General features: G+C 41.8%; 1 protein-coding gene across 5 annotated transcripts in view; it reads left to right on the top strand.

The window, feature by feature from the left end:
- Positions 1 to 12,426, top strand: part of SPDL1 (spindle apparatus coiled-coil protein 1) — a 1,183,111-nt gene that overhangs the window by 793,442 nt on the left and 377,243 nt on the right. The gene's annotated exons all lie outside the window — the stretch shown is intronic.

The raw sequence follows: 12,426 nt of genomic DNA, 5'->3' as shown, positions 1-12,426 counted from the left end.
CTTCCCTTGATCCATCCTGCACAAGCAACTACAGACCAGTCTCCAATCTTTCCTTCATCTCTAAACTCTTGGAGCGCCTGGTCTACTCTCGCCTCACCTGCTACCTCTCCTCCCACTCTCTTCTAGATCCTTTACAGTCTGGCTTCCGCCCTTTACACTCAACAGAAACTGCCCTTGTCAAAGTGACCAATGACCTATTGACAGCAAAACGTAACGGTGACCACTCTCTGCTTATTCTTCTTGACCTTTCTGCCGCCTTCGACACTGTTGACCACCATCTCCTTCTCTCTATGCTCCATTCTATCGGCCTAAAAGGACACTGTTCTTTCCTGGTTCTCTTCCTATCTTTCTGGCCGCTCATTCAGCGTATCATTTGCTGGCTCCACATCTTCTCCTCTTCCTCTCACTGTTGGGGTCCCGCAAGGTTCAGTCCTTGGCCCTCTTCTTTTCTCCCGGTACACTGCCCCAATTGGAATGACCATCAGCAGATTTGGCTTCCAGTACTATCTTTATGCTGATAACACACAGCTATACACCTTATCCCCTGAGCTCACCCCCGCTGTACTACAGAACACAAGTGACTGCCTGACTGCAGTTTGCAACATCATGTCTGCTCTCTATCTGAAACTTAACCTTTCCAAAACTGAACTTCTGCTTTTCCCTCCATCTCCCAACCTTCCTAAACCTGACATCTCCCTCTCTGTGTGTGGCACAACGATAAGTCCTAGGCAGCCAGCCTTCTGCCTGGGGGTTTTACTTGACACTGATCTCTCCTTCACCTCCCACATACAATCTCTTGCCCGCTCCTGCCGCTTGCACCTCAAGAACATCTCTAGAATCTGCCCCTTTCTCACAATGGAAACGACAAAAACCCTCACCGTGGCCCTGATCCACTCTCGCCTTGACTACTGTAACTCTCTATTAATTGGTCTCCCCCTAACTAAACTCTCTCCTCTACAGTCCATCCTTAATGCAGCAGCCAGGGTCACCTATCTGGCTAACTGCTACTCGGATGTCTCTGCTCTGTGCCAGTCATTGCACTGGCTGCCCATATATCACAGGATCCAATTCAAACTGCTTGTTCTCACCCACAAAGCTCTCCACAGTGCAGCACACCCCTACATCTGCACCCTCCTCTCTGTCTATCATCCCACTTGTTCTCTACGCTCTGCAAATGACTTTTGACTAACATCCACACTAATTCGAACCTCCCACTCCCGAATCCAAGACTTCTTTCGAGCTGCACCAAACCTCTGGAACACTCTACCCGAAGAAGTTAGGACAAATCACAACTTACTCAGCTTCAGACGCTCCCTAAAAACGCATCTTTTTAAGGCACAGTCCATTTCTTCAGAATCTCGCGTGCGCGCTTACCATATTCGCTGCAGCCTCATTCTGGTGTATGCTGGTCGGCTTCCTTCGGTTCTTGTCATGCGCAGTGCAGTTATCCTATGAATAAGGACACTGTGAGCGTCAGAAACGCGTCAGAGTCACGTGGTGTGTGTGGTTTATTTGTCTGTTTTGAATAAAGAAGATACTTTAACCATACAGGATGTGCCGGATTTGCTAATTTTTTGACATTCATGTCTTCCCTCGCTGACTACATCTGGGCATTCCACCACATGTGCAAACAACAATTCCACAATTAGGCATGTCAGCAGCTCCTTTCTACTATCTTTTTAGATAGTGTATGCAAACTTCTGGTTTCAACTGTACATGACTGGGTTGAGCTGATGACAGTTGGGCCCTCCCAGGTCATCTGAAGCTTGCCCTTTAGGTATAAGGACCAGCTCTCACGCCTTCTGACCTACATGGTAGGTCTTCTTCCATGCATTTTGGTTGTATCAACGCCATGTCATCATGTATCAACAGCATCAAGGCCTGCATTTGGTACGGAAGCGCATGACTTACTCAACGATGAACACTTCTGGGGGTCTCCAGACTCGCCTGCCGTACATAAGATCGAAGGGCGAGAACCCCGATGAGACCTATGGTACCTCTCGGTAAACAAATAGCATGTGTGGGAGATAGCACTCCCAGTCTTGTTCATGGGACTTAACTAGCATCTCCAGCATCTGATTATGGGTACCATTAAACTGTTCACACAAACCATTGATCTGTGGATTGTACGCACTTGATACCAATGCTGCAGCTGCATTTTCTTATAGAGAGCCTCCATTAATCGAGACATAAATGGAGTTCCCATGTCAGTAAGCATTTTCCTGGGAAACCTACTCTGGAGAATATGACCCCTAATTGAGGACAGAGCCACTGCCTCTAGATATCGGGTAGCGTAGTCTACAACAGTAAGGATAAAACATTTTACAGAGCTACTGGGAATGGCCACAGATCCAACGTTGTCCACAGCAATCCTTTGGAAAGGCTAAAGGCCCCCTCACACACAACGAGATCGCTAATGAGATCGTTGCTGCGTCACCGTTTTCGTGACGCAGCAGCGATCTCGTTATGTGTGACACCTACCAGCGATCCGGACCCTGCTGTGAGATCGCTAGTCGTTGCTGAATGGTTGGGACCATTTTCTTCAAAGGCGATGTCCTGCTGGGGAGGATGCATCGCTATGTGTGACAGGGTTCCAATGACAGCAAAGATCATTATACAGGTCGCTACTGAGTCGTTGGTAAGGTCTGACTGTGTGACATCTCACCAGTGACCTCCCAGCGACTTACCAGCGATCCTTATCAGGTCGCATCATTTTCGGGATCGCTGGTAAGTCGCTAAATGTGACGGGGGCTTTATCTATGATTACATGTGCACGCTGCAGTTTTGTGGTCACAAAAAAGCTGCACCTTTGAGACATCAAAACTGCCCCAAAAACTGCACCTTGTCCCAGAGAGCCTGGAAATGTAAAAAAATCAGCTGGTAATTATGCTGCATTTTTGGTGCATTTTGTATGCGTTTTTGGTGCGTTTTTTAATTCAAGTTTATCATAGAGATATTAATTAATCAAAAACCACCAATTTACACTACTCTCATAAAAAATATATTTTATTCAATAAATATTCTAAAACAGAACAATTGTGATGTTCTCTCTTATCATCAAGACCACATATAGGACAAAGACAATTGGTGCAGGTGTTAACCAGTGTTCAACCCTCGCCAAAAAATAGGCTCAGGACAGATGGTTCGTAAGGGAGAACAGGGTTCAGAGGTTTTCTTAGATAAGTATCAGGATAATACTGCGCCACATGGATCCTAAGTTTTTCTCCTGCGCATTATCTCAGGGTCCTAAACCTCTGTTCCTATCGATACGCTATCCCTCACTGTCCTAGTAGCCTATAGCGGGGGTGACCATCACCAGAAAAAGTGATACGGTGTAGTGCAGGACAGAACCACAATTAAACAGACAACATGAATAACTTATGCGTTAGTTATCAAGGTTCTTCAATGGGATACGGTTTCCCTTGCATAGGTATAGAACTGTTAGAGAGGGGAGCCAGCACGATCTGAAAATGGCATGCATCATATAAAAAGTGCAAATTCACAGATTTATTCCAACTGTACTGTAATATAAATGAGATTTTTAGCAAATAATTGATCAATTCTTTGAGCCACCCCTGCCAACGTCACGGCAAATCTCAATAGGGGGGTCCTACTCTATATTCTGTATTTCATGTGCCATGGGGCCTCCTAGATAAAGTTAAAAGCAGAACCATAATGGAGCACACATACCTGTAACCTGTATATATAACCGCTTCTATGTTGCAAAAGAGGCAATTGTGGATAGAGGCCAGCCCAGGTCCCAGCATGTGGAGCAAGCTCTACACATACCAGGACTATATCAGAACTGACCCTCCCAGTGCCAGACCGCAACCATTGATAAAGGCGGACCAGATCCAAGTATTGTGCTTAATCAGCAATGCCTGTGGAAAGGGTGAGGCAACTGAATGTGTACAGCTACCAACAGGAGGAATATATTGCAAACCAAGATCAGGCGTGCATAGCATGGTGGTGACCAGCCACCAGACATTTGTAGCATAACTACAACCATACGAATAAATGCCAGAAAAACCTAACCTGTCAGTAAATATCTATGGCTAAAAATCTGGATGATGGCCACGTTCTGACCGTGCTACATAGCACCCTGGAGGAATCCACTACAGCTGTGAGCTCCCAGCGTGATAGAGTAGTTAATACTCGGGACTTACAGTCCTTGCTGGTGGAGTTCACTATCCGGGAACACTAGTGACCCTAATGCTGAGTGAGATTTTGAAAGACCCATAGGACAGGGAGCTGTTTTTTCTCCTCCTCTGCACGTGGTTTCATTTACAGGGAATAACCGTGACCATATATTGTCCAGAATAATGAGGATATCTACAGACATACCACTAGAATAGGAAACGTATTCCGTGTGTATTTTTTGACTCCTCTGACAAGACTGTCAGCCATATTCTGCTCTATACAGTACACTAATCGGTGCTGAAGTCAGAGTGGACATAATCTCATCTGTCCAGACAATCCAACCACCACTGCGTGCACAATCTTCTATCCCAGCTCAGGGACTAGTCAGTAACATCTGACCGGACTAACAAGTCTTCCTTTAACTATGTTACACATGAACTAAGAAATAAGCCCTAGCCTGAAACTCAGGAATAGTCCCCTGTGTGTGATAATTAATGAAGTGATTCAGAATTGATCCCCTGATGATCCCCTGTATTGCGTTAGGGGGGGTGAAACGCGTCGGGAGAGTTTGAGGGGGTCCATGAGCTAAGTGGACCCTCTTGACTCTTACCTAACAGTTCTATACCTATGCAAGGGAAACCGTGTGCCATTGAAGAACCTTGATAACTAACGCATAAGTTATTCATGTTGTCTGTTTAATTGTGGTTCTGTCCTGCACTACACCGTATCACTTTTTCTGGTGATGGTCACCCCCGCTATAGGCTACTAGGACAGTGAGGGATAGCGTATCGATAGGAACAGAGGTTTAGGACCCTGAGATAATGCGCAGGAGAAAAACTTAGGATCCATGTGGCGCAGTATTATCCTGATACTTATCTAAGAAAACCTCTGAACCCTGTTCTCCCTTACGAACCATCTGTCCTGAGCCTATTTTTTGGCGAGGGTTGAACACTGGTTAACACCTGCACCAATTGTCTTTGTCCTATATGTGGTCTTGATGATAAGAGAGAACATCACAATTGTTCTGTTTTAGAATATTTATTGAATAAAATATATTTTTTATGAGAGTAGTGTAAATTGGTGGTTTTTGGTAATTATTACTACCTCTAGCATTAACCTTGTGGTTTTGGTAGATATTAATTAATCCATAGATAATGATGGATTTTGGTATAAGGAAACCAGAATATGCATATATATCCAGCAATTAATGCTATGGACATCGACAAAAATGACTTTATATACATGAAAAAACATCATGATTATTTGTTGTATAGCACAGGAAAAAACATCATGATTATTTGTTAGATTGCACAGGAAAAAACATCATGATTGTTAAATTGCACTGAAAAAACACCGTGATTATTTGTTAAATTGCATAGGAAAAAACATCATGATTATGGTTGTATCTTTATGATAAACTTGCAGATCTAATATCTTTGGTACAAATCATAGATTGTGGTTTTCTATACACACGCTTTTATCTCACTATGTGTTTGGTGCCTCTGTCTTGTAAGAGTGCACACCTAGCACTATTTTAGTTTTAATTAAGCACCAACCCCCCCCCTCCATGACGTTTAACTATGTATCCTTTAAATAAAGACTAACCTGAGATAATACACATGCCATGAATAAGACCATCTGGTCGAAACGCGTAGTATAACCCACACGCCTTTCACATCGTGTCACTGTGCTCCCTGTACAGTCTAAGATTTTATCTTGCTATTTGCAACCAATAAATTCGAGTTTTAATTATCTACTTCTCCCTGATGCTGGATTTCTGCTTCTTCTGATTCTACCTACCGCCCGTGCCAGGGCGTATCGGTGCAGGATCCTGGAGTGAAGAGGGGTGAGCTGACAATACCACATTTTTCTTATTTCATATGGCTTACTTTTTGTCGTGCCCCCCCAAGTTTTACACAATTAAATTTTGTGATGATATTCCACTCCCATATGGATCTCTCCACTAACAGGAGAACTAAATTCAATGCCATTTTCAATACACAGACTGCTCAGCCTGCGGTTGATCAACAGACGGGTGATGCACATACACAAGTGAAGGAAGATTTTCTGCAACTTCACAGATCACTTGAAAAATCGAAAATGAAGGAAACCAAACTATGGTGGGTTTCCACCTCTTTACGTTCTTACATTGAAAAAAATATGATACCACGAGGCCTCAGACTATTAAAAAAATCCCACTTTTTCTTCTCATACTGAAGAATTTCTAAATAACTGGAACTCAATTCTATTCAATTGTTCCATTAAATTAATGTAGTTAATAGTTAAATATGAGGAATCTGAACTAGAAAACATCAAAAAACATATTTCAGAAACTAAAAAACATTGGAATCATTTAAAGATCATAAAGATTTTAAAAATTTGCAGGACAATCTGAATAAACGTCTTAGGGCGGCTTTGCACACTACGACATCGCATGTGCGATGTCGGTGGGGTCAAATTGAAAGTGACGCACATCCGGCATTGCATGCGACATCGTAGTGTGTAACGTCTAGATGATACGATTAACGAGCGCAAAATCGTCGTAATCGTATCATCGGTGCAGCGTCGGCGTAATCCATAATTACGCTGACGCGACGGTCCGATGTTGTTCCTCGCTCCTGCGGCAGCACACATTGCTGTGTGTGAAGCCGCAGGAGCGAGGAACATCTCCTACCAGCGTCACCGCGGCTTCCGTAGGATATGCGGAAGGAAGGAGCTGGGCATGATGTTTACATCCTGCTCATCTCCGCCCCTCCGCCGCTATTGGCCGGCTGCCGTGTGACGTCGCTATGACGCCGCACGACCCGCCCCCTTAGGAAGGAGGCGGGTCGCCGGCCAGAGCGACGGTCGCCGGGCGGGTGAGTGCGTGTGAAGCTGGCGTAGCGATAATGTTCGCTATGCCAGCTATCACACGATATCGTACCTGCGACGGGGGCGGGCACTATCGCGTGCGACATCGCAGCATCGGCTTGCGATGTCGCAACGTGCAAAGCCCGCCTTATTTCCCTGGAAGACATTATTGCTGACAGAAAAAAGAAAAAGTTCGAGAGAGATACTTTGGACTACAAGTTGAATAAAATCTACACATGGCGAAATACATCTTACTGCTCTATAAAAAATAATAAATACAAAAACAAGTCCATATATGCAAACCGCAACAGAAGAAACAGCTTTGGAGAAACTAGTACGACCTCGGTTTCCACCAATTACACAATGGACGACTCCTCTGACTCTTCAGCTGAAACTGAGGTAAATCGTAACACCAATAAAAAATCCTCAAAAAAACTCTCACGAAGAGGAGGCAGAAAACACAGGAGTAAACGGATACCCAGATCGCCGCAAGAAAAAGAAAAAACGTTCACATGTCCAGTTTGGAATCTATCTCCCAGATCATCTCTCAAGAACAAATGTCTGTCCTTTCCAAAGGCTTAAATTTTTGCCCAACAAATAAATTTGACATTTTCAAGACCTTGCTTGACATCAATAAGTTTGCAAGAAATGTAACTCTTCGATGCCATTTTGACTTGGAGTCTGAAACAAATGAAAACATAGATTTAACTCTAAACCATAATACTACAGAAACCAATGTCATTCCAGCGTTTAGAGAGTTAATTCGTCTTGCTGACTTAAGAAGCCTGGAGTCTGAATCTAGAATCCAAGACCAAGTACCTCAACAGCTTTTCAAAACAACTAACCCATATTTTTATCCTCTGCAATCACGACCCTCCATCTTGCATGTTTTTCAAGAAAAAATAGAATCTGAGCTTGTTCATCTGGATAAAGTCAATAATAAAATGTATAATAATCTAACTTTCCCAGAGAAAACAGCTCTTGATTCTCTGAAATCAAACACTGATTTGGTTTTCAGGGAAGCCGATAAGGGGGGGGATTGTTATTCTTGATTTTTTACTTTACATCAAAATGAATAAAGAAATATTGGAGGATAATAATACATATATTCACCTAAAGGGAGATCCAACCATTCCTTTTAAATGAAAAATTGATAAATTACTGGAGGATGGGCTTACACGGGGAGTTTTTTCCGAAAAAATGTATGAATATCTGAAGGTAGATTTTCCGGTAATCCCTATCTACCATGCCCTCCCCAAAATCCACAAGGGGATTTTTCCTCCTCCCTTTAGACCAATTATTTCGGGCATTGGGTCCCTAGGAGAAAAATTGGGGTACTTGGTAGATTTTCTCCTACAGCCCCTGGTTAAAGAAATTCCTGGCTTTTTAAGAGACACTAAGGCACTACTATCCAATTTAGATTCTTTCACTTGGCAGTCCGATTACATTTGGATTACTAGCGACATTGTCAGTTTATATCTTTCAATTCCACACGACATTGCCATTGAATGTCTTGAATTATTTCTCTCTAAGCACAGTTCTTATCCATCTGACACTAAGGACTTTGTGATTTCAGCAGTCAATTTTCTTCTCACTCACAACTATTTTTCTTTTGACAGGGAATTTTATTTACAGAAATGTGGAGTTAGTATGGGGGGAAATTTTCCCCCTCTTTAGCTAACATTGTGGTTGCGGTTTTGGAGGAGTTATATGTTTTCAACCCCCTTATTTTTTTTTGCTGATCATATTGTTTTTTTACACCAGATATATAGATGATCTACTACTAATATGGAGGGGTGATCTTGATACAGTACAGAATTTCATGGATTATATGAATTCTAATCCCTTTAACCTTAAATTCACGTTTTTCACACATCCATATAAAATCAATTACCTTGATGTCACTCTAATAGGTAATTCCAATCATATAGAAGTTCTACCATATAGCAAGGATACTGATTGCAAATCCATATTATTAGCCAGCTCCTGCCACCCCACACATATGGTTAAAAATATCCCCGTGGGAGAATTAATCAGAACCTAAAGAAATTGCTCTGGTTCTGATTCTTTTCTCCGGGCATCTAACAAAACCTTGAATAAACTAAAAAACAGAGGTTATCCCAGATGGAGCCTACACAGAGCACAGAAAATTGTCCATGCTATTGACAGAACTGAGCTACTCAAAAATAAAAACAAGCAAAAAAATCAAGGCTTTAATAGGGTCGCCTTCAGCACTGCTTTCTCACCACAATACAATCAAATTGTCAAAATTATCAAAAAATATATTCCACTACTATACCAAGATAAAAATCTTAATAATGTCCTTAGTAAATACCAAATTAATTTCGTGGCAAAACGTGCCTTGAATCTTGCTAACATTCTTTCACGAAGTGTAGTCACCAGTCACACAGCGAAGGAAACCTGGCTTTCTTGCACCGTTGTTTTTCGCTGTGGACACAACCAATGTACAGCTTGTAAATATGCCAACAGGAGTAAAACATTTGTTTCCATTCATACAGGTTTAACATATAATATTAACAGTCATATTAACTGTAACACGTAATATGTCATATACCTTATAGAATGCACTGCCTGCAAGATTCAATATGTTGGTTGCACAGGGAATCCACTGAAGAAACGAATCAGACGGCACCTGTCAGATACCTTGAATTCAAATGCAGTGAACATCTCTGCAGTTTCCCGACACTATGTAACCATTCACAACAGATGCCTTGATTCTTTTTCTTTTATGGGCATAGAGAGAATCACAAAACCAGTCAGAGGGGGAGACCATAGGAGAAAACTTTTAAACAGAAAATCTCTCTGGATTTTCAAACTAGGCACCAGAGTACCGCATGGTCTAAACACCCGCCAGGATTTAATTTTACAATACATGTAATGAAGTGAATCCTAGTCTCCCTCACTGCTGACATGTTTTTCTCTCTCGCAGTAATTTTTTCTTGTGCAATCCAACAAACAATTACGATGGGGTTTTTTTTTCTGTGCTATATAACAAACAATTACGATGTGTTTTTTTTGTGCAATCTAACAAACAATCACGATGTGGGTTTTTTTTTCTGTGCTATATAACAAATAATCATGATGTTTTTTCCTATGCAATTTAACAAATAATCACGGTGTTTTTTCAGTGCAATTTAACAAACAATCATGATATTTCTTCCTGTGCAATCTAACAAATAATCATAATGTTTTTTCCTGTGCTATACAACAAATAATCATGATGTTTTTTCATGTATATAAATAGTCATTTTTGACGATGTTCATAGCATTAATTGCTGGATATATATCCATATTCTGGTTTCCTTATACCAAAATCCATTATTATCTATGGATTAATTAATATCCTTATGATAAACTTGCAGATCTAATATCTTTGGTACAAATCATAGATTGTGGTTTTCTATACACACATGTTTTTATCTCACTATGTGTTTGGTGACTCTGTCTTGTAAGAGTGCACACCTTGCACTATTTTAGTTTTAATTAAGCACCACCCCCCTATGACGTTTAACTGTGTATCCTTTAAATAAAGACTAACCTGAGATAATACACATGCCATGAATAAGACCCTCTGGTCGAAACGCGTAGGATAACCCACACGCCTTTCACTTCGTGTCACTGTGCTCCCTGTACAGTCTGTAAGATTTTATCTTGCTATTTGCAACCAATAAATTCGAGTTTTTAATATCTTCTTCTCCCTGATGCTGGATTTCTGCTTCTTCGGACTGTGAAGTCTAACCCACACAAGTTCAAAGGCACCCGAGTGCCAGGTCTGAGCCAGAATTTTCAGGGAATTTCGGGGTATTTATCTGAATCAGGTATAAGAAAAAATAAAGTAAAAATAAAGAAAATAAATAGGAAAGCGAGCACGCTATACTTGGTGAGTCTCCGGTACTCCTGTAACTGTTCCCAGGGCCACTCACTAGGCTCATGCATATTCACTGCTTCCCCTACCCATGGCATCTGTGATTTGTTGCAATTAGACAGCGCCCCCCGCCTCTGTGATGGCCTGTCTGAAGCTTCCAATCACAGATCCGGTCTGCGGGTCAATAGCGCACAGTAAAAATAAATGAAATTAAAAAATTGGCATAGGGTCCTCCATATTATGATTCCCAGCACAGATAAAGCATACAGCTACAGTTTGCAGCCTCTAGCCATGTACTTATCTTGGCCATGGATCAAAATAGGTGAAACTGCATGTGGCTTTTTTTTTTTTTTTTTAATTATTTACGTAAACAATGTAAAAACTAGCATGCGGTCCCCCTAATTTTGATACCCAGCCAAGATAAAGCCAGACATCTGAGGGCTGGTATTCTCAGGCTGGAAAGACCCATGATTATTGGGAGCCCCCCAACCTCAAAATAGTAACTGCCCAGGATTGCCGCATCTATTGGATGCGACAATCCCAGCACTTTACCTGGCTCTTCCAGATGGCCCTGGTGAGGTGGCAACCAGGGAAATAAGGGGTTAACAGCAGCTTACACGAAGTCCTAGATTAGTAATGGTAGGCGTCTATAAGACCCACCATCACTAATCTGTAAGTGAAAAGAAATAAACACAAACACGCCCAAAAAAATCTTTATTTGAAATAAAATAAAAAAACACCTTCTTTCACCACTTTATTAACCCCAAAACACCCTTGAAGGTCTTACGTAATCCATACAAGGTCCCACAATGACTTCAGCTGTGCTGCACATGACCAACCGCTGTAAGGTTCAGGCAGAGACTGAGCAGCGATCAGCGTTAACGTCACTCAATTTAAGCATGAACACAACTGGAGGTTCCTACGGCTCTCGACCTGTGACTGTAGGTAACATGACCTCGGGTGACTTCAGTGATCTCACCTGAGTTCATTGAGGTCCCCTGATGACAGATTATCTGGGGGCACAGGTGTAGGACCATGGGAACCTCCAGCCATGGCCGCGGCTAACCTGAAAGACATCATTGCTGATCCTGCAGATAACACAGTCAATGCCTGGACCTCACAGTGTAGGGCTGTGCACCAGTAACAGTGCAAGGGGAATAAATGTAAAGCAGAAACTGTATGAATGCTGACATGAAAATTACAATAACTATATGTAAAAATGAAAATATGACAATGGAAACTGCATAACTGCCATGAACTTTAAGAATAAGAAGAAATTTAGCTACTGAATTGATCAATGCAACAGATCCCCAACACCTCGTCATGGTACTCTCCTACATTGGGGTCACTAGCTAATGTGTGTCTTCTCTTGCAGTTAAAAAACTTACCATGTATGGGAAGCTGAGAACCAGGCTATATATGTACAGTCCCTGACAAAAGTTCTGTTGCTTATCCATGTTATGTAAATAAAAGCTTATAACCTGACTTTAAATTCATCCATTGGTTTCATAAATTATTCTTCTGAAAGCTGCAACCCTCCCAAATTTGGT

This window comes from Anomaloglossus baeobatrachus, chromosome 4, assembly GCF_048569485.1.
Source record: "Anomaloglossus baeobatrachus isolate aAnoBae1 chromosome 4, aAnoBae1.hap1, whole genome shotgun sequence".
NCBI lineage: Eukaryota > Metazoa > Chordata > Amphibia > Anura > Aromobatidae > Anomaloglossus > Anomaloglossus baeobatrachus.
Note: the sequence above shows the minus strand (reverse complement) of the source record. Positions and strands in the feature narration are given on the sequence as shown.